The sequence below is a fragment of the Periplaneta americana genome, chromosome 12, assembly GCF_040183065.1.
Source record: "Periplaneta americana isolate PAMFEO1 chromosome 12, P.americana_PAMFEO1_priV1, whole genome shotgun sequence".
Taxonomy (NCBI): Eukaryota; Metazoa; Arthropoda; class Insecta; order Blattodea; family Blattidae; genus Periplaneta; species Periplaneta americana.
Genome location: NC_091128.1, coordinates 164,726,489 through 164,751,543, shown reverse-complemented (window position 1 = coordinate 164,751,543; position 25,055 = coordinate 164,726,489).

The window sequence follows — 25,055 nt, the reverse complement described above, 5'->3', positions numbered from 1 at the left end:
GAAACACGTACTGAGATGAGTTTTTTCTTACTGTCGGGATATGGCGAGAGGGTTAAGACGATTACTTATGTATTTGTTGACATTAACTTGGACGGTCAACATGGACACGGAGCATTTTGATTTGTGTTGTGGAATGTTGCGGTATGCAACGGATGATAACAAATACCCTGCATACGACTTGCCCGCGCAAAACACAGTTCGAAAGAGGTTATGGTAGCACACAGACCGTACAGACCGCCATCTGTTGCTACGACGTTCAAGTTATACCATACACGTTCTCAAGTTCAGATTGAACGCCTTGATTAATAGGCAACTTCTCTGACATAAAAGCTGAAACTCGCTTCAAATCGCTAACAACAGTGACGTCATGACACATTTTGAAATGAACACCCAGTAGTCACAATCATGCCATGGTATGAAAGAAAAATTTCACAACCTCGAGCGGGAATCGAACCTGCGACTTCCTGTACTCCGGTCAGGCGCTCTACCACTGAGCTATCGAGTTCGTCTCACGCCAAAGGCCTGACGGGAGTACAGGAAGTCGCAGGTTCGATTCCCGCTCGAGGTTGTGAAATTTTTCTTTCATACCATGGCATGATTGTGACTATAATAGTATTTAAATTCATTAATATGTCACATCAACGGACGTATATACGTCACCAAACATCATAAGATGAAGATTATATTCATTTGGTTTACTGGGGGTGCATTTGTGTTGTGTATTTGACTGTTTGACAAAACACTACACAGCTAGGGTTGCCAGTTCTGGAGGATGGAAATTCAGGACACATTAAAAAAATAAAAAGCACATAAACTTATAATGAATTTCAATATAAATACACTTGTATTTTGACGCTCAATTAATCAATTAGAATTACCTTCATGTTATTATTTGGTTGTAGCGGTGTACATAAGTCTGTACACATCGAAAAGCACAGGGGTTGGTAAGTAAGGGAAGCAGTCAAGATGAATGCGAACGTATCAGCTGTGCGTAGTGTACCTGGCAGATCTTCGGGCAGTAACCTCTGTCGACGTTGCGACAGGGAGGTTGAAACCCTTGCCCATGTCCTGGGGCCTGTCCACACAGTGAACTTCTATGAAATACGCGGCATCATACAGTAAGATCTATCATAACAACTGCCTTAAGGAACAAAGGTTATTCAGTATATGAAGAAGTACACGGCATATCCAGTGAGGGCAGTAATCGAAGAATCGACATAATTGCATTTAAACCTCCCTCTCTTGAAGGTTACATCATAGACCCTACTGTGAGATTCGAATTGCACGAACACCAGCCAGAAGAAGTACACGAGGAAAAAAGGAATATATATGAAACTTCCATCAGTTTTTATAAGGACAAATATCATCTGGAATCCATCGTCATTACGGGACTAATGATAGGAGCCCGTGGGACCATACCCCAGTTCCTAGTCGACTTCTGTAAATCTTTTGGCCTGCATAAAAATATTTTAAGAGATCTAACAATTGCAGCACTCAAAGGCTCAATAGCTATTTTCAGGCATCATACATATGGACCGTGACTAATTCGCATTTCCTTGACGTTACTTCGTTTAACATCATGTGTTTCAATCTGATTCAAATTGTTTTTCATTCTAATAAACAATGTATCACTAAGCCTCAAGGCATTTACTTTATTTATTGTATCATGGTACTCTTTGTCAATGGCAACCTGTAGTGGTTACAGGAAAAATCTATACTAATAATAAATCTGTAGCCGAAATTTTTCTGGTGATTTTCGATTTTCCAAAAATAATTGGTCCTAACATATATAATTAACCACCCTGAAACCGAAAATATCTTTTTTGAAATTTTTGTTTGTATGTCTGTCTGTCTGTCTGTATGTTTGTTACCTTTTCACGCGATAATGGCTGAACGGATTTCGATGAAAATTGGAATATAAATTAATTTCGTTGTAACTTAGATTTTAGGCTATATGGCATTCAAAACACATTATTTAAAAGGGGGGTTATAAGGGGGCCTGAATGAAATAAATCGAAATATCTCGCTTATTATTGATTTTTGTGAAAAATGTTACATGACAAAAGTTTCTTTAAAAATAATTTGCGATAAGTTTTATTCCTTGAAAAAGTTTGATAGGACTGATATTTAAATGAGATAAATGAGTTTTAAAATTAAAATAACTGCCATCTAAGGGCGTGTAATGAATTAAAAAACAAATGACTTCGTCAATAAGGGGCCTTGGTCAGCAACAATCGAAAGCTATGAAAGATAGCCTACAGATAATGTTTCCGTGTTTGTATGAAGTAATATCGGAAGCTAAATTAACCGATTTGTATAATTAATTATTATTTCACCATTGGAAAGTGTAGTTTCTCTAGATGGACATAATGCTATAATGTTATTACAGTAACTTCTGATATAATATAATATAATATAATATAATATAATATAATATAATATAATACAATATAATATAATATAATATAATATAATATAATATAATATAATATAATATGTAATATTACGGTATATAATATAATTTAAATTATTTGAAGGGTTCAGAACCATAGTGGGCCAAGCTCCATTTACAGAATACGTAGAAAACAAGGGTTAAAATTAAGTTATTACCATAATTCAATGGAAACCTATAACAAGTAAAGTAAAATATACACATTAAATCTAAATGATGTCAATGTTCATTAAACTATGGTTGCATGTAATAAAAATTAGAAACATGTTAAAGGAAATGTCATTGCATCAAATGAGTGTCTCTGGACCAAAATGATCGCATTTTAATTATTTGGATGCAATTTAAATTAAGTAACATATTAAAAGATTTATCCTTCTATCAAACACGAATGTTCCCTGGATCAAATGTCCTATTTTAATTATGTAATTACTTTATATTTATTTCTAACGGGTGCAGCGGAGCGCACGGGTACGGCTAGTAAATAAATAAATGTCTCTACACTCTGCATATTAACATTGTTTGGAAGAATACTTTTTGCTTTCTTTGTTTTTCTTATTAGTTCTTTGTTTGTAATATAATAAAAAATTCTCTACACGACATATTGAAGTTCGTCTTTAATAGGAGTTCTGATTTTACAGGTTCTGGCCTCATCCGGTTCCTCTCGTTAGTTCAGAAATTCTTCATTTTTTAAGAAAACTCACTCCACATGAGCATTGCTCATTGGAAGAGCATGTATGTGTTCAGCAATTTTCTTTAAGTCTGGCACACTACATGTCTTCAAAACAGAGTCCCGGCATTCTTGAGGAGTTGATAGATCTTTCAGTATCGACATCATCTCTTTCAATAGGCAATACTCTTGTTACAATGCATCACCACTTTCAAAGTCCAGTTCTATATTAACATGCAATATATTCACAATTTCAGTAAGGACACTGAATGTGAAAGTATCATTAAGACTTAGAAAAGTGATTTTCTTAAGAAGTGAAGAGTAGTAATCAAACCATTTTTGCAAATAGTCAAAGGCCCTCTGATACACATTCAGTGCTTCCTTCTTAAAGAGATGCACGTCAGAATCACTCCAGTTATTCAAATGCTGATTTACTACCAAGCCATGTCACCAATGAGTGCAACGAATTCACTTCTGTGTTTTATCCAAAGAGCTTATAATACTTACAATTACATATCTTGCCATTACCCTGTATTTATATTTATGAAACCTTAAATTTTATCAAATAATAATTTGCATAGCTTTCCTACAAATTCAGACACACATCAGTACAATACAAGAAATAAAGATAATATTTTTATTGAAAGTTTTAACACTACTCTATATAAAAACAGTTTCATTCATGCTGGTCTTCTTATGTACAATAGCCTACCAAATTATCTTAAAGAAATATCTGCATATCAGAAATTTAAGAAAGCTCTTTAGAAAATTTTAATCAAAAACTGCTTTTACAGTATGAATGAATTTATTGAAAAATGTCATAACTGAATAGAAAAAGAATGCCTTACTTCAAAAGTCTTTACTTCCTCTTTTCTAGATCCTGACTTCGAGAAGTATGTCTTCTCATGAAAGACACGATGGTTAAAATTGACTCCTGTCTTCAAGAAATACTGCAATAATAATAATAATAATAATAATAATAATAATAATAATAATAATAATAATAATAATAATAATATTTATTTGTCAGAAACCAGTGTACAAGGCCTGGATATGACATCGTCAGGTTCGATAATATACACACGCACACATACACTCACACATGCACAAACAAACTTAGCACAAATAAATATAGACAAGTAAACAAATAATTACAAGCAAATAAACATACATAGTCAGATAAACGAACACTGAGAAATAAACAAAACAAACAATGTGAGATATACAGAGTATGCTGTAGGTTAACACATTTATATAAGGACAAAAGGTATAATTAAAGTACAAAGAGACAAATTAAAATATAAAGAAAGGGTTACATTTCTAAAATACAATATTTACATCACACTCCATGAATTCATTCACTGAATAAAAAGGTCTGTTCATCAACCATCTATGTATGCAGGACTTAAACCTATTTATTGGTAACTTTCTCGCCTCCAATGGTAACTTATTACATATATTTATGGCATTAAAAAAGCAGGTATTTGAGCTCACACTCAATCTGCACCTGTGTAATCTAATTTATCTTTATTTCTGGTATTGAAGGAATGTATATCTGATCTTACTTACTTACAAATGGCTTTTAAGGAACCCGAAGGTTCATTGCCGCCCTCACATAAGCCCGCCAGCAGTCCCTATCCTGTGCAAGATTAATCCAGTCTCTATCATCATACCCCACCTCCCTCAAATCCATTATAATATTATCCTCCCATCTACGCCTCGGCCTCCCTAAAGGTCTTTTTCCCTCCGGTCTCCCAACTAACACTCTATATGCATTTCTGGATTCGCCCATACGTGCTACATGCCCTGCCCATCTCAAACGTCTGGATTTAATGTTCCTAATTATGTCAGGTGAAGAATACAATGCGTGCAGTTCTGTGTTGTGTAACTTTCTCCATTCTCCTGTAACTTCATCCCGCTTAGCCCCAAATATTTTCCTTAGCACCTTATTCTCAAACACCCTGAACCTATTTTCCTCTCTCAGAGTGAGAGTCCAAGTTTGACAACCATACAGAAGAACCGGTAATATAACTGTTTTATAAATTCTAACTTTCAGATTTTTGGACAGCAGACTGGATGATAAGAGCTTCTCAACCGAATAATAACACGCATTTCCCATATTTATTCTGCGTTTAATTTCCTCCCGAGTGTCATTTATATTTGTTACTGTTGCTCCAAGATATTTGAATTTTTCCACCTCTTCGAAGGATAAATCTCCAATTTTTATATTCCCATTTCGTACAATATTCTGGTCACGAGACATAATCATATACTTTGTCTTTTCGGGATTTACTTCCAAACCGATCGCTCTACTTGCTTCAAGTAAAATTTCCGTGTTTTCCCTAATCGTTTGTGTATGATAAAGATCTATGTTGGACCTAAGGAATATCAAGGTTCTGTAAATGAATAGATTGTAAATTGTCATTACCTTTAACTCTGGAAATAGTGGTCTACATGATTCCTTGGTATTTTTTTTTAATATTACCCTCAGGCTCTTTTTTGTAGTAATAAGACGCTATTGACTCATGTTGCACTTCCCCATATATGAATTCCATAGTTAATGTGAGATTCAAACAGTGCAAAATATACCTGTCTGAGAGTTTCTGTTGAATCCAATGGCCTTAACTTCCTAAAAACAAAAATTACCCTCGACAATTTAGTACATATACTTTCTATGTGTTTGGATCCAAATAAAAACCTAACAGTTTAACATAAGATATTTCATTATCTAGTGTGTTGGGGAGGCCTAAGATTTGTTTCTGGGTTTTTTCTTCATTAAGCATTAACTTGTTTGAGTGAAACCATTGCTTAGCTATGTTAAGATTATTCATCTGTGACAACTTTAACTGGTTAAGATCTGAGTGAGATGTTATTAAGGTGGTATCATCTGCATACATGATTAGATCTTGAGGCAGACTGTATGGTAAATCATTTATTAATACAAGAAAGAGAAAAGGGCCTAATATGCTGCCTTGAGGAACTCCATTAGTGAGAAGTCTCACATCAGAGAGCTTATTTGATATATTAACAATTTGTTTTCTATTTTTTTAAATAAGATCTAATAAGGTTTAAACTTTCTCCTCTAATACGATAGTGTTGTAACTTAGCTATTAAAAGATCGTGGGATATGCAATTAAATGCTTTAGTGAGATCACACAGTGTTAAAGAGAAACATTTTTTGTTTTCAAATGCTGTAATGATTTCTTTGACCAGGTATTCCAGGGCTAATACTGTAGATTTATTCTTTTGAAAACCGAACTGCCTAGGTGAGATAAGTTGGTGTTGGACGAACCATTCATTCATTTGCTTGTAGAGGAGAGATTCAATAATTTTCGAGAAACTTGGGACAAGGCTGATAGGTCTGTAGCTGGACACTGCGTTTATATCACCTCGTTTGTATATGGGTATTACTTTAGAAAGTTTCAAGCAATCTGGAAAGGACTTTTCATGAATAGGGACTCATAGCCGAAATCGACCGACCTGTGGTTTTCTTCAACCAAGTTCCAAGTTTTTTATATTTGTATTTGTGTTGCATTTAATTATAGTTATTGCTTTTATGTATATTATGTAATTAATTATTAGTTTGTAAATATGACATGTCCCATATCATGTATATGATCAGTGGATGTAATAAATGATTATGATTATGATTTGCTTCTATTCATCAAAAAGTATATCATATAATTATAAAATGTCTTTGGTAGCCATTGCAAACTAATAATGAAATATCAATATGAAATTTCAGAATATAATATTGCAATAAACAAAATTCTGGGCGTTAAGCATCCTGGCTGGGAGGAGGGGGGGGGGAAATTCCTGCATAAAGAACTGATTTCCTGAAAATCCGGAACAATTCCGGACGGTTGGCAACCCTATACACAACACAAACGCATCCCCAGCAAACCAAATGAATACACTGGAAGATGCAAGAACCTCATCAATTCTAAAGATGGCTCCCAAGCCGAATCTAGTCAACTAAGATGGGCTATTTATAAACTTAGTTCAATATTAACACGTGAAAGTAAACACCACATATTATATTTATACATTATGTTTGCTTGACAAAAGCGATTATACAACCAATTAAAACCAGTGGCGGCTCCTGCATATTTCTTAAGAGGAGGAAAGAAATTAACAGCGCAAAATGACACCTTCTTGAGAGAAACATGCTACAAATTAGCCTACATGCATACATGTAAGACCAGGTAGTGTTGGGGTTGGCCTTCCTCCCTTTTGTATAGCAATAATCTGTTTTTGTAAACTGAGTTTCCTAAATTGTCCAAAATATAATATGTTTTCACTTCCATTCATTGTTGGATTAATTGCACAAATTAACAATTACAAGGAAATTCACAACCTCGCAGCATTTTTCACGCACACTAAAGCATCACACGTGTTGGAAGAGACCAGCTACTAACACGTAACCGGAACCGTTTTACGGAAATGAGAATGAGAAATAATCTGTTAGGAAAGAGAGAACACTGCACCCACCCACGTGGTCTGTGTTGCCACATGTACATTTTACAAGTTCAGTATCACATGCTTTGGAAGAATGTCAGTTCTTGTAAAGTCATACTATTATTATTGTTCAAAGCTGCCGGTGGCCGATTAATTTTTTATGTTAAAAATAATGTAGTTTGCAGTACTTTCAATTTCAAAGATATTTGTGCAAAACTGACAACTTGGCTGTTGTCCTGTGTAGTAGACAATGAATGGAAGTGAATTTCAGGGGCCAAAAAGATCTGCGATACTAATGTAGAACTACTTCCTCTTTGTTTTATATAAATCCAACTTCAACTTTCAGATATCCTCGAAAGTTTCAAACCATGAATAGTAGCTTTTACAAAGTGCAATGAATAATATATTTTGATCTATAATTAAACAAATATATATATATGGTGTCTTTCATAGCTTTGTGTTAAAACTGTTTTTATTGTGTCTGGTTGAATGCAGCATCATTAGATGGCAGCGATAGCGAGCTTGCTGCACGACCAGTCGGTTTCTATTTCCCGCCCATGCGCTGATTCAGAGGAGGATCTCCTCCCTATCCATTCATTTACTCGCTTTAAAACTCTGCTTCTTTCTCTGGCCGCTAGCACGCTGTTGTCTATGTGTGTTAACTGCAGTAAAGGAGGAATGGATTGACTTTCCTCCACACAAACAATCTCGCATCCTTCTCACAGTTTTCTAGTAGCACATGAGTGCGCGTCGTTAAAAACTCGATCAACCGAGGTTTTCTTATAGCTGTGGACTTAAAAATTATCGGATCTTCCTCGAAATTCAAAGGATATATTTCATTTGGTATTTACTTTCAAAAGAAGAAAAATGTGAGGAGGACATTCCTCCCTTCCCTCCCCAGAGGAACCGCCACTGATTAAAACAAACATACCACACTATCTTCTTCAGTATGCATACCGATTACTGGGTTCATGGGACAAGTATTTTCGCAGCGAACTGTAAACTCGTCTCCAACCATTACTAACGACATGCAGTTCCTGGAATTCATATTGCAACTACCTTCCTTCCCCTAACACCCAAGATCGTTGAGCTGGGGTGTGGAAAATACTGTTGAGCCGGCCCCTGCGATGAAGAAAATAAATGTACAACTCATTTGGAAGTTTGGTTTATTACAAAACACATCCTGGATCTGTCACAGTTGCTTTACAATGGCATATTTACAATTTGACAGTGTCCACCGCATTTGTAAAAATTGAAAAATAGGCAAAGGAGAGCAACTCTTCAAACATCTCAAGTAGAGGTTGTAGGTTAGGGACTTTTAAAAGGTAAATTAAAATCAACATTTGTATAAGTACAGCTGTAAAACGTTTTTTTTATTTTGTAAGGCAATGATAGATATGTAAATCTCTGGATTTGCCAAATTCTTCCAGCGTGTCTCATCTTGGGCAAACCCTTACCATACAATGTACACTGTCAATACGATTTCTTGAATGTTAACATAACTTTTTTTTTAAATTTTGATCACAACAGAACAAGAATTGTAATAATAATGATAATATTTGTGTAACAATTCAACCATTGCTTTTTTTTTTAACAGTAATTTTCCACATAGCTACACTACACATCGGTCCTACATGGAAGTCGTCTTTTAGTGTCATCAAACAAATGCAGTGGGCATCCATTGCTAGGCATAAGCCTAGCCACTGCGTTCACATGTAAATATATTTCGATGCCACAAAGTTACATAAAGCTCAAAGTGGGAGCAATAATCAACAGTTAAAAGCACCGACGTCTTTAGAATGTTGAGTATCAGTTTGAATTTCTCATGCCAAGAAAAACCCACAATAACAAGGTAGTCTATGAGCGGTTACTGCGATGCAGATTCGAAAGCTATTATCTGAGATTCTGCACGGAGAGATCAAGCTGTTTATACTCGTACACATTAGCCACAGCTCTTCTGGCCAGTTCAATTAATTCAGCACTTACTGACAATCTAGTTGAATGCATGCAAAATAAGGTTATAACCTACTGGTACATAAAATTATTTATATTTAAATAATACATGTAGTGAAAACAATTTTAAATTCTCAGACACAAAATAAAAGTATTTTTTCTGAAGGGAAATTTAAGATTTACTACAAGATTATTTAATTTTAAATAAAATAGATAAATAATAATCGCTTAGGCTTTGACATCACACTGAATGACAAAGATATAAATAAAAAAAATGAATAAGTTCCAAAACAAATGCGCAACAATGTCAAAACCTTTCAATACAAAGCACTGCCTGCTGGATCGCATTCTATAGCTGTGTAAACTGCCTGTTCAATCAAAGTTATTTTGCTGCTAGGTGACAGGCAGTGTCCATCGTTATCATAGTGACTGTATGAAAATAAAGGATTACGTCTGATTTTCAGCTGATTTTATGGATATACCTTCAAGGTAAGATATTCATACAATCACTGTAATCGCTATTAATGTTATCCCTAATAGCGGTGGGCACTACCTGCCACATAGCGGCTACTTGTACATAAACATTGATTGAGCAGGCAGTATAAGCAGCCATAGGATGTGATCCAGCAGGCAGTGATACAAAGACAAGGAAGAATATAATCATTTCGTTTTTTAAAGGTTATGACAGTCAATGTTTGACTGTAAGATTCAAAGACTGATCAAGGTTACAAGCTGCAGAAAAGTTAAAGGTGCATTAAGAAAGATAAAAAGGTGAGGATATGAGATCTTGATTACAGGCATCATTTCCCGGATTGGAAAAGTACAGATCAATATAGAGAATTGGATAAAATACTTCATGTCTTTATAACATGGGGACAAGAAAAATCAGAAAACAAAAGAAGGATTAAAAGAGATCACAAAATAGGCTTAGGTAATAAGTTTACAGAGTTTACTGGTGTATCTTATGCTAGAAAACTGAAATGAATACAAATAGAAGTTATCTGGGACATTAGAAAAGTTAAAAAAATAGATATTTCAGTGTTAAGAATTTCGTGCTTATATTTATTGCATACGTCATCAATTTTATGAACTATCCATTTCAAATTCTAATAATAATTTATATAGCTTATTACACAGAAAATTAGATTTTTTGCATCACCATGACAATGAGTTTGTTTCTGATTGTTCTGGTGGTTATGTTATAAGTACTGGTAGGCACTTTCCTGAAACTTGGCCTGCAAGGTCGCCAGATATTAATCCAGCAGATTATTAGTTGTGTAGCTGTCTGAAGGAAAGAATGTTCTTGAGCAAACCTACGACAATTGATGAGTTGAAGGACTCCATCGCACACACTGTGGCAGATATTCCAGAACACGAATCAGAGCTGCTGTCTACAGCATTGAAGAGAGGCTGTTACTTGTACAAGAACAAAATGGTGGATACATACAAAATGTACAATGTAGTTATGGCAGTGAGTGGTGATCCAAAATATCCCATTTATTGTGTAATATGCCAGTGCCAGAATTTTTAAATTGTGTAGAAAATGAAGAATATAATTCAAGTTACCTGTTACTTTTGAAAAACCCTTATACACTTATTGTTCGTTACATTCTTCTAGTGTGCACAATATTACGCTTTAAGAAGTGTTTAAACAAAATAATAGCTAGAAACAGTGTTTTTTTTTTTCGACGGAACGCACCTTTTTGTTGTATTTTCCATCATGGAACCGAGAAATGTGTTAATAATTCGTTTTTAACACATTTTTTCTTTGAACTCTGCTTAGAATTTGAAAGTCTTACAGTTGCACGAAAAGGAGGTAAAAACAACAATATTCCCATGCACTGGACGGTAATCATATCCCAGTCCCTATAACTAATATATTCTACACAGAGTTCCACCACAGTCTTCTCAGAAGAAAAGCACTGGATATAAATGTTAATCAACACAATTCCCTCAAGGAAATAAAAAAAAAGTTATATAATAACTAATTGAAATTAGGATTTAAGTTATTTTTCATAATTTAACTTGCAAAATGTTGAATTCTCTATGTGAGAGACTTTTGGGTACTTGCACCATGTCACAGATGTAGGGATTTCAGCATTTCAGAGCTACATATGGGATCCATTATGAGGGATCCATTACCAACAGCGACTCTTCAGTTCTGGTCCAACAGACAGGTGTACCCCTTATCCTGTCCTCCCTGATGATGGAGTTGATATGAAGCTCTGAAATGTTGGACGTCTCAAATTGTAATTAGTAAATTCTCTGACCAACACTATATAAAACTATTTGAACTTGCCTACATATTCTTTGGTCCCACGCCGTGGCGTTGTGGTCTAAGGCATCCTGCCTAGGACTCGTGTTACAGAATGCGCGTTGGTTCGAGTCCTCATGGGAGAAGAAATTTTGTCATGAAATTTCGGCCAATATATGGGACCGGTGCCCACCCAGCATTGTGATGCACTTGGGGAGCTATGATAGGTAGCAAAATCCGGTTGCGAAAGCCAGCTATAACGGCTGAGGGGATCATCGTGCTAACCACACGATACTTCCATTCTGGTCGGATGATCGTCCACCTCTGCTTCGGCGCTGGTCGGTCTGGGCCCTTAAAGGGCTGTGGTGCCAGGGATTATTACATATTCTTTGACTGGAAGTCTCTTGTGTCAGTTCTCGCACTGTAATGAACTAACAATGCACGTCATATTGTTTTGTAAACTCAGGCCCTTCGTTCACGAGACATCACTTTATAGAGTCGTCTTTGACGCGACATCGCTTGCTTGAAGCTCTTATGCAGCGGCTAATGTAGTAGTCGTACACGAGCTGCCGCGTCACGCTTTCGTCACTTATACATGGCCAACTAGGTTTTATTTCCTTATGCCACGATGATAGGCGTGTTGTAAAAAAGGCAAACATAAGGAATAAAGAATAAACATCTGCGCCTCTCGTGACAGGGAATCAAAACTCCTGCTTAATTTAACGTTAAAAACTGGTCAATAAGTGAATTTCCAGCCGAATAAATAAAGAATTTTGAACATTTGCTACAGAGGTTAGTAATTTCCCAGAGATACTCTACAGTACATTTGAGGTATAACAAATTGTTTCTACCATCATTCGTTTTGAAATAAAAAAAGAAAGAACTGTGTTAGTTCTATATAAATCACACTATATTATACGCTACATTGCAAATTATTAATTACACGCAACATATTGGTAAATAATTTTGATTGCAGACTTTTAACTTTTCCTGCACGCAAAAATGGTCATGTGCTTCGTTACTAATGTAAACAAATGAATATAGCCTATTAGTATTTTTGCCACCTTCTTCATTTCACACATAAGGACGAAATCAATGTGTCTTTGTATTATACACTACATTGCAATTTTTTAACTTTTCCTACACGCAACAATGACCACGTGTTTCCGTTGCTAATATAAGGAAGTTTAATGTATTTTTGGCTCCTTTTTCATTTCGCACATTTTTGGGACGAATGTAATATGTCCCGGGTTTTCTCTTTTAAATATAACAACTCTTATAATTAATTATAGAAATAATTATAATAATTATAGAAATTATTTTTCTCTCGAAATACAGTATATGTGAAATATACCAGTTGCAACCCCTTAATACACACAGGAATACTTAAAAGGCATCATAAACATAAACAGACCTTTAGTGCTTTTAAAAGAAAAACAGCCACACAATTTCTGATCAACTAGGTACCGTCAACGCGGGCTACTTTAACCCTTAAGGTGTTACTTGAACCCAGAAGAAAAAAAAATGTTTACTTACCATTGGAGTAACTTAGGTGAAAATATTTGTACAGATGAAAGTTTGCAGAGAAAAAAAAAAACACAACTTTCGACACCAAACTGTTATTTTACATCGACGAAAACATTTTTTTCTTCTGGTTTCAAGTGCCGGCCCGGATGGCTCAAGCGGTAGGGGCACGGCATGTCTCTATCGCTTGGTCCGAAGGGTTGTGGGTTCGAGTCCCGTCTCGGGCATGGGTGTTGTGTTTGTATTAGTGTAAGTAAAACAAAGGAAACAAATGAAAACGAAAACAGAAAAAAAAAGTAACATCTTAAGGGTCAAAGTAGCCCGCGTTGATGGTACCTATTCTTAACATGTCAGAGAATCTGCTAACCAATTATCTAAATTGTGACTAGAAATATCCTGATGATTCGTACATCTGATTAGCAATCATAAACATACAGTATAAAGTAGGCTAAAACAACGCACCTTACCCCCATTCTTTTTGTTTTGTTTTTTTGTTTTGTTTTTTTTTTTTTTACATAATCTTGTTTCACTATCGATTCCATTTTTAATCTTTCGGATTCCCAAAGCTGTCAATATTATACTCGGAAGTGTACAAACATTTCTTCTAACGGCTCAGTTATAATTTCAGTATAGTATCATAATATCCATGTTTGGATGCTCTCCGTGCAAGATCTTGTAAGGAATCTATTTAACTGAAAGAACACATGTAGGCTATGAATTCAAAACCCATGTAGATGAAACTAATTTCCTATTTTCTTAATGGCTACTACAACCGCCATAGTGGCAAAGTATATTGTTAAACTAGTTGCATGTCGACAGTGGCGGCAGTTTACTTCATTGTAAACCTATCATCAATACAGTCCAAGATGGCGGCCGTTCTGCAACATCTTGAAAGGCTGTAGTTACGATTCGAGGTAGAGCAAAAGGCAAATAATTTAAGACGTTTCATTAACAGACAGAATGTCAACAGCTAAAATAGAAACGTGTATACACAACCAAGTGTGCAGAAGTTTGCAATTTTGTACTGGAAAAGCTGAAAATGAGTCTACAAACACACAAGAGAAAGAATTAAAATGCGCCAACATAAAATTGAAAAAAGCAATTTTAACAAAAGAAGTAACACTGAAGACAAGTACGGTATGTTATTGTGATGTTGCTCATATAGCCCTTCATTTCCAGCTTGCTACTTTATAACCACAGATCACACACAGCCTATTTCAAGTACATTAATGAGTAGGGTGACCAGACCGAAAATATATCTTCGGGACGCACAATTGTCCCGGTTTCTTGCTATATCATTAACAGGGAAATTTGTATAGTTGCATGCACTGCTAGCGCAATTTATTAGAATCATGATTATGTCAGGTTGTCCATTGTTGAGCCGTGAATGCAGTCAAATTGCATTATAGTTGTTTGTAACGTCATAACGGTATGGTTCGTGGTTAAGGTTAGCCACGGGTTTACGATTCCATTTAACAATGCAAATGTTGAGAATATGAACATACAGTGGGCAAAAGAAAGAAATAGATTGGAACTGGGGACATTGGAAGCAACATTACAAGTGAATAATTTTTCGTGTGCGGAATTTTATTAGTTGGTGTCGAAGGATGGTAATAATGACAAATACGAGCACAGACACTATTCTACATACACTCGAATGCTTTATGTTAAGGTATGTGTAATAATAATGCATTGCAGGCTACTGTAATCTATAATAAATTATTTTATTTTTGCATGACGCATGATTAATGAAAAAATATCCCGGTTTTTGAATTAGAAATTCTGGTCAGCCTACTAATGAGGCAACAAGGTCTGATAAACAATGACATTCCGACGGTGGGTTTAGGTTTTACCTCCCCATAGAAAGGAGAACAAATGAAAGAAAGAAGAAACCAACTTCAGTAATTTTCATTACAGCTACAGGCAAAGAAACTTATGATTACTTCAGCCTGATATTCGTGGTATTTTTCTGCCATGCATATTTAATGTTTTATAATTAATAACTTGTTTTCATATATCATATCAATATAGCGAGAAGTTTTAATAGGCCTACGTATAGGAAGTGACGACGCCAGTGTATTATTTCAACCGTGGAGGGAATCCCACCATGATTTCAACCTAATATTCTGTTACTCTTTCAGTAGTTTACCCTACTTGAGTTATTCTAAAGTAAGTTCCCAGTTTTAAATGGCGGTATCTTCTGTTCATATTAACAGTTTGGTTACATATATTTTATTTAATTTAGTAGTCTGACCCAATATTTTGGGTTTGCCCTGAGACACAGAATAGCTCACAATAAAATTTAAAATGAAAAATTATATAAACAGGTTTCAGACAAAAGTGAATAAGACATAAGAAAAAAAAATAGAACCAAGTGTAATTTAAATTGAATGTACACCATAAAGATGCTGACGAAATATCGCTACAGAAAATTTTATTATGGTTGTGACGATGGCATCTTGAAGATCTCTCGTCAGCTTGTATTTTTCCCTCCACTTTACGAAGGCTTTCGGGATGGTGCCTCTCGCTCCGAAGAAAAGACCGATTACTGTGATTTTTTTCTATGTTGTATTTCGCCGATAGGTACTGAACCGTGGGCTCGTAGATTTTCTTTTTCTCTTCGTTCACTTCAGATGGTTGAGTGGCTGAGATTTCAAATCTGATGGTAGGATCAATTATTTCGGCTGTCTGTTTATTCCTATTTATAGCTATGATATCGATCCTACGATTGCTTCCACCATCAGCAATACAATGAACTTCCTCGTGAACGTCTAGATTTTTGGATCAAAGTGCATCTGCGATCATAGAACGTATAGTGTTGTGACGTTTTATTCTGAGTACTTCTCCCTGTGGGCAACTCCCAAGCACATGTGGTAAAGTTTCATACTCACTTCAGTGCCTACAGTGGGTTGTGCCTGTAGAGCGACCAGGGAGAGAACGTACTGGTGCCACCATCGCAGTCATTTTTAGCATTTCTCTCCATTTAGAACTTGATAATCCGTCATGCTTGATGATCCACGGGTTGGCTGCAGGTACTTCTTCAAACAATACAACACCTTTTGCTTTCTGGGGGTATGCACACCAGGTTTTAAATTCACGGTACCGAAGATGTTGCCTTAATTGCTTCACGGATCCTGTAGTCTCATCTCTGCTCACTTGCAGTTCCGACAAACAACGGGTTCTTACAGTGTCGTAATCTCGTACAGCATTAACGTGCTGGTCATTTAGGTTTTCTAGCTTGGTATTGATGTTGAGTTGCAGCAGATAGGCTTCCCATGTAGCGCGCATCACTGACAATCCTTTGTATTTGTTTCTTGTATATATCATGCTATTAGGAGTGTCACCTGGTAATTGTAATATTTCCTTTACTGCGCTTTTAATCATATTGTCAGCTTTAATGAGGAATTTTTTGGGGGTCAGATCCACAGATGCAGATACCATTATGCTTTAGAGGAATTGGATTTTGTTTTCGATATGCTTTTCGTTGCTATGGTAACTGTGTCACGCTTTATAAACAATTTTATTGTGGTTAAGATTACAGGCGGCAATAATTTTTACAATACCAATTCGTATTGGTCTTGTTTAGTGCTATTACGAATGCAATAGACAATATTCGAATGCATTGAGAATATTTCGAACGTTGCATGGACTGGGAATGGAATCTGCTCTGTAAAATCGTATCGTAAGCTGGTGAACAAATCTGAGGAAACTGGGGTGCAAACTAGTGATAAAAAGTGATCGGGTAGACCAAAATTAGTGGAAAACGAAGTGAGTGCAGCTCTAGTTTTCATGAAGTCCAGGAAGTTTATTTATATTTAATTGGTTTATTTCACGACGCTTTATCGACTGTGATAACTAGCGTCTAACAATGAGCGAGATGTTGATAATGCCAGCGAAATGAGTCCATGGTCTAGCGCCAAAAGTTACCCAGCATTTGCTCTTAATGAATCGAGGAAAAACCCCAGAAAAACTCCAACCAGGTAACTTGTCCGAACCAGGATTTGAACCAAGGCCCGCTTGTTACACGGTCAAACATGCTAACCGTTACTCCACAGCTGTAAACTTCTAGGAAATTAGTGAAAATTCTGTATAATATATTACTACGCCGTAGTAAACAGTAGGCCTACACATTAAGTACCTGTAAGTACATTAGATTTCTTTTAATCTAGCATAGCGATTAATTAGCCTACATTGCACTGATTTGAATTGACATAATTTGTGTAAAACGTTAGTTATAATGAAGTATTTACGGGCCTATATAGCCAGCAGATCAGCCAGCGGCGTCATATTGTTTTGGTCTAGTACAATTATTGGCTTGGATAGACATTCTAAAATGAAAGTGCTTGTTTCTTCTTGTTACAATAATAAATTCGCATTTATTTACGAACAAATTGGTGTTTTATTATTGTAGAATCTAAAATATGCGACAGTTCTGGTCATTTGGAACTGGGAACTTAGTTTAGAATAACAAAATATCTTATATAGTGCAATATGTTTCACAAAGTTACATTAAAATAGTCTTCTTGAAAACAGAATGCTAATTTTAGTATTGTTTTTCACCAATAACATTTCCCTTTGAGTTGAATTTAAATGGAGAGGGGGTCCCTGACAGTCCTAGCACTGCGACCTGAAAAATCTAATGTTCTCATTTATAAAAACCTGTAATGAAACCAACATAATTAATACCTACCGATACACATTTTTATATAATTTTATCATTAGGTAGAAAAAAATCTGATTGAATCTCCTCCTACTCAGAAAGAAATTCTGCTAAGAAGGTAACCATCCAAAACTCCTTTCAAAAGTCGTGGAAATAAAACTGTGGAGCATAAAAAAGTTTCAAGAACAGCGTTAATCTGAATAATTTCGAGGGAAAAATTGTTCCGGAGCCGGGTATCGAACTCGGGACCTTTGGTTTAACGTACCAACGCTCTACCACTGAGCTACTCGGGAACTCTAACCGACACCGATCCAATTTTTCCCTCTATATCCACAGACCTCAAAGTGGGCTGACAACCGTCAAGCAACCAACTTCGAGTGCACACTAACTCCGTGTGATTTGCAGCGTTAATCTGCATTAGAGCAGTCATTTTATCAGGTTTTTGGAGGGCAGAAAACAAGCCCACAGAACCTACATAAACTGAGGAAATGAGAGAGGAAATAGTTTCCATCTCATGACGAGAATATGGCGAGCGATTAAGAATTTCTTAGATCAGTGTAAAAAAATGTATGGATAAATTACGTGAGTAAAATACTCTGTCGCCGTGAATAGCTATGGTAGACTGGTCTACTATCGCGTGAAAGATGCAAGCCTATGTGCTGAAAGAAAACATGTACAGCGAATCTAGCCCTTCCTGATCACCTGTTATCTTTTTTAAGAGAAGTTTTTATGAGGTGCTATTAAGGTACGAAAATTGTTTTGTTTGGAGTAGTTCAATTATAATTTTGGGTAATTTGCTAGGAGACGTCTTTGCATATAGACCACTTTTACACTAAATCTAACCTTAGTGTATACAATGTATACTAAAACACTAACCTAACCTAACGTAACCTGTCACAGATCAAGGAAAAGGTTAGGTTAGGTTAGGTTAGGGTTTTAGTACTGTATATCTTGCAAAAACAAATTTTAGGTTTAGTGTAAAAGTGGTCTATATGCAACGACGTCTCCTAGCAAATTACTTAATTTTGAAATTACTTACTAGCAATTAGCTCGATTTGGTTACATCGGAACACTGCTTATGACTCTTTTACATCATTTCACTAGAATCTCTTTAACGTTTTTGTTAGTCTGTGAACATTTATATGAAATTATAAAATCCGATTTCAGCGTCCACTGTAATTTAATGGAAAATATTACGAAATTACAAGTGAACGTGACTGTCAGATTTCTTCTTACAAGCTCAGTGAAAAAGATTCAGCCGAAGTTATGCTATCTACTTTCAAGTCGTAACTACAGCCTCTCAGTTCCTCACTGTTACACATTCATTTATTAAAATACCTACGTGTAATATTCTTTGGCACTCTTTCAAACTTTAACATAATAACAATATTCTCTTGTGTCAATCGTTGAGTTCAGTTAATTACTCCACACATTATTTGCATTACCATGTGGCTACATGTCTAGTATGTACACTAATGCTCGAGTACGACAACTGCGCAGTTAACAACAATTTCAGATCAACAATGAGGATCGATGCTTCACTTAACCTGTCTTATAGTACAAAGTTGCTCATCCGACCTCAAAAACAGACATTTCTTGCTTGCGAGATGGGACTATTATTATTATATTATAACGTGGAACATATTTTGCAACTAAACTCTAGAATACAGTTAAGCAAACTGTTCCAGCATGTTGAGCCCCGAATCAAAGGAGAGGAAAAACGAGTGAAGGTCAGTAAAGATGGCTGTACAATGTTATCCTTGGACGAAAGACTTCGGTTAGCTTAGTAGATGTTACAAAATATCAATTTAAAAAGAGTAATGCGTTTAATCACCGAATAAAGACGAGTATTCCGCCTCGAAAAAAAAAATCAGTGAATGAGAGGGAAGTTTTTTTTCCCTGTAGGCGATCATTTACCGGAAAAAATTTGTTCGTTGCGTTCAGATTTTTATTATAGTATCGCTCACTTGTCCACATTTCCGAATTAATCATGAAATAGTGTTGTAGTTTACCGCCAGAGTGCATTATTTCATTTTAGTGTTCTGAACTGAACCTGGAAATAAAATGAATAGCTCTATAACTTAAATAAACTATGAAGGACATACCTAGTTAATTTAGTATTTTCCCAATCTCATCCCATGTGTTCTTTCTCCATATTACATTGCTATAATTCTGATTTCATAAATTATAAAGCTCTTCATACTGTTGGACTTAATAAAATAAGCTTCACGTCATCCATTTCATTATACCTTCAATATTACCGCGATTGGAGGCCTTGCAATTGATATATTTGCCATGACATTCTGTATTTCGATCTTGGACCGTGCGGAAATACGTTTAGAATTCTCTGGCAAGAATTCTGATCAGAATCCAGTCATACGGACAGAGGCGATACGGCCAAATGGGCGACGTTCTATTTAAAATAATGCAAAGAATAAAAATCCGAACGCGCCGTACGGATCGTTTCTGGTAACTGAGTACCTACCTTTAATCACAAACTTCTCCGTACAGTTGACCTTGACTTTTCGTAACGTTGCGATACGGTTTTTAGCTCTTAACTGTATTCGAGAGTCGTTCCTATTTTGCTAGTGAAGGAGTTGATTCTGTTATGTTTTGTTTTGTTCTGTAAACTATTGAAGGAACTATTTCTGTTTTTATGCTTTCCTCTAAATAAACTATAATTTAATACTGTATGAACTGATTTTGTTCGGTTGTTTTCCTTTTTATTTTTTTGCTCTGTCAACGAACTATAAATTACTATGAACGAAACGGATCATGTTTCTGTTTTATTCTGCTTCTCTGTATGCGAACTACACATTGTTGTGATCGTAGTTTACGATTTTATACACGGCCGGGAAATTAAATTTCGAATAGGTAAGCTCAATAGTTCAACACTTCCTCACTACAATCGCGTTAATAACATTCAATTTTAGTGTCCCTATAACCTCATGCAGTGCAATTGGTCACAATGTTTGGTCAATTCCAATGTCTGAACTACACAATGCGTTATTAGGTTATTAGTACTCCACTTTTGTCGTTGATACTACAACTTCCATGTATAAATAAATTATTACATGTTCTAGTATGATTACATTGCAACAGAAACAATTGAATTTACCGCTTGGTGAATTACTAGCACGTAGGAAGAGACATCTATTGGGAACTGTAATAATTGCTATGTAAACACGATCCTAGTGACAATTCCTAGAAACAAATCGATTCAGTTCTGCTGGATAAATCTTCAGTCATATCCTTGCCTTGTATAATAACGTACGCTACAGTCAGATCTATATACAACTGGAGATAACACTAAAATAACAATCACTGAGCTCTATATACACTGGAGACTGCATTTGCAGTACTGAAAAGTTAGGCCGGTATTTTTCTATTCTTCAAATAAAACTAGTCGTCCACTTATAATATTGCAACTTGCATCTTTTGTCCTGACCAGGCGCAACTAGTCGAATTGCATGGCCGCAGTGTTAACACCAATTATATAGAGAGCTCAATGGCTAAGAGACAGCAACTAAGATTAAATTTCAAGAGAAAAGATTATAGCAGTCACAATCACCTGTCTAATCTGTTACAAGAAGATAGATTGAAACTTCCCACACCACACACGGGACTGATATCTGATTTGCGTTCAGTTATTTCATAATGAAATAAAAGTGAGAGATGGAATATATTTACAAATATATTAAGTGTATTAATTATTCCGTAAGGTACACATTTTTATCACTTACACATTTCTTTCTTGTATTTCTTAAAATAATTTTTGTATCATGTTAATTTTGGTTTGTTTTTATTTGCGTAAACAATGATGCACAATGTGACCAACATAAAAAATTATCTTCGTAAACAATCCATGGTTTGGAGTGATTTATTAAAGAAGGTATTCAAGACTAATTTAGAAACATTATCCTTCCACCAAAAACGAACGCTCCCTGGTCCAAATGATCGTATTTTAATTAGTTTGATACAATCACAATTAAGAAACACGTTAAATAAATTATCCTTACACCAAAATGTATGCTTCTTGGACAAAATTATCGTATTTTAATTATTTAAATACAATTTCAATATTTGCAATTAAGAAACATGTTAATAGGTTTGCCTTGCACCAAAAACGGATGCTCCCTGGACCAAACGATGATATTTTAGTTATTTAATTAGTCTACTTCATAGTTTCATCTCGTACGTTATAAGGTTGTTATGATTGTTAATTGATTTTATATATAAGATTATAACAGTAGGCCATGATTGATTATGTAAGTACTCGCGCTCAGAGGGCTGGAGATCGGGGTTTGGAATGGTCCACAAGTTACAAGTTATGCTAAAGGTGCTGCTTTGCTAATTACTGAACATGAAGTGCAGTGTTCTATATGGAATTGTTACCTATTCAAGTTATATAAGTTTTGCACATTGTGTCTAAGGAGTGTCGTTACAATTTTGAGATTGTTTTCATTGATTTAAGGGGTTACAGCAGTAAAAGTTTTGGAAATATTCAACATTATTTTCCTCCATTACTTTATCTTGTACAATAATGAAAATTGGTACGTGTAAAACACTGTCCTTTTGCTATATGGAAAAAGAAATATTTTTACGATATAAAAAAATTATTTATATATATATTTTTTCAAAATTCAAAATGGTGGCAGTTCACTGTGCAGTAATGAAGCGTTTCCCTCATAACTCATAAACTTGTTAACTTTTTTGTGTTCTCTTTTATTTTATTTCTGAAACTCATGTTTAGGGGAGAGTCGGGTAGTATCGGACATCGGGTAATATCGGACAGTGCTTTTCTTTCATCTACCACCATATGGCAGTACCTGAATGACATGGTTACGTTTCTCTATGCGACATCACAGAAACGTAACCATGTCAATCAGGTATTATCATCGTGTGGTAGATGAAAGAAACTCACTGTCCGATATTACCCGATGTCCGATACTACCCGACTCTCCCCTACAATATCATGCTCTTTAAACAACATTCCTTAATAAATAATATTTATTTTTATTTTGTGTTAGAAGAAAATACCATACTGATATTTGACCATTTTTAAAAATGAATTTATTTTTTATCAGACAATCTATCAAAGATAGAGAAGTGATTTTGGATCTTATTGTAGATATGACATCCATTAAGTACACACACAAAAAAATTCATCACAGAATTTTGGATAGTTTTTGAGTTATGAGGGAAACGCTTCATCACTGCACAGTGAACTTACCACCATTTTCAATTTTGAAAAAAATATATATATAAACAATTTTTTTAAAATCGTAAAAATATTTTTTTCATATAGCAAAAGGACAGTGTTTTACACATACTAATTTTAATTATTGTACAAGATACAGTAATGGAGGAAAAAAAATGTTGAATATTTTCAAAATTTTACTGCTGTAAGCTGTACCTAACCCCTTAAGCACTTTTTTGCTTTCATGTGTGGTGCAGAAGATTATCGAAGTTTCACGAAACCTTCTTGTTGCCAATTATTAATTAAAGTGTTTTTACAAGCAGAAAGGTTTGCAACCATCATAACAATGATATATTCTAAATAAAATCAATTCATAGAAATTATTCATCTTTATACGTATGTATTCATAATAAAATAATTTTGCATTGGAGACAAAATCTGCTTTCAATGTGCTTATATTATTGTGATTAATATGTATAAAACCTTTCTGAAATGCCTTTCCATAAATACCGTATTTTGCAACTTTCTCCCCTGGTTGAACAACTTTGTGCTTTGTTTCAGTCGGCTTGTCCTTACAGAGTAGTTAATAATAATTTTACAGTCAGCAGGTATTAAAATCTATGTAATATCATATTTATAATAAATTATATATCTTGATAAGTAATAATCATTATGTACAGTAAACAACGTAGCAACATGTCATCAGTTGAGTGCATTAGATGTGCCTTGCTAAGCCTCCTCTACACGCATTGACATCAGAATCATTGGCCAGACTCGGCACCGTCCAGAGCTGCTGAAATTCCAGATCACTCCTTTAATTTGTGAGGAATTACAAGTGTCCTAAACAACTTCTAACATTGTCACTCATGTCTGTTGAATTCTAAGACTGACTAAATTCCAGCAACTCTGGAATAAGAGGTTAAATTGAATAACACCAGTCTCTTAGAGTGCTCCTGCGTTTAGGTTAGGTTTTTTACATTTCCAGTTGTTTCTTTTAATGTTAGGCAGGAATCAGATTTTCACAGACTTCATTCCACAATCCAAGATTTTTCTGAGAACACTCCAATAAATTTCACATTTCCCACTTGTTTCAATTCTTGCTGTGTGAATAACATCCGAAAACAGAAGGCAAGACTGAACAGGGATAGCAATGAAACAATATGACTTCGTTAAGGCAAAACAGGAATCACAAAAGGCCAGAATACTGAAACCTGGAAGAATGAGCAATTTAACGTAGAGGTGAACGTCTTCAAACTCACTATGCGTTGCACTTTGGTTTATAAAGAACACAATCTTGCTGCATATTTCCACTTCTAAAAGAGATTCGTCTGAAGCATCGTAGATTCTCAGTGATCAAACTTTCAACAATGAGGAAGAAATTGGACACTGTTATTGACTTGGTCGTGATAGCTTCCTGACATGCGATAACTTATACCACACCTAATCCTATCATTGGACCCTTCTATAGCATAATCGTATCGTAGGAATGCACAAATGTCTGCCATTTGCTATTATACGTTTTTTAATTAGTATTTTAACTTTATTAAATTTTTATAAAATATTTACTCTTCCAACGTTATTATACAGGGCTTTCATTTCAAAACTTCCCAGTCTAAATAACTAATTATTTAAATTGAATTCAATTTAAGCAAAACCGCCTCAATTTATTAATAAGTATTTAATGAATTTCAATCTTAAGGCATATAAACTTGCAAATGTTTATTTGCTATTTAATAACAATATATGAACGTTTTCGCCGTTTAGGGCATCTTCAGATATAACAAAACATATTATCTGGACCTATAATAGCATATTATGCAAATAACAAGGAAAATGGAGAACAATATATGTGATACATGAAATTCATGAGCTTTATGTAGATATAAC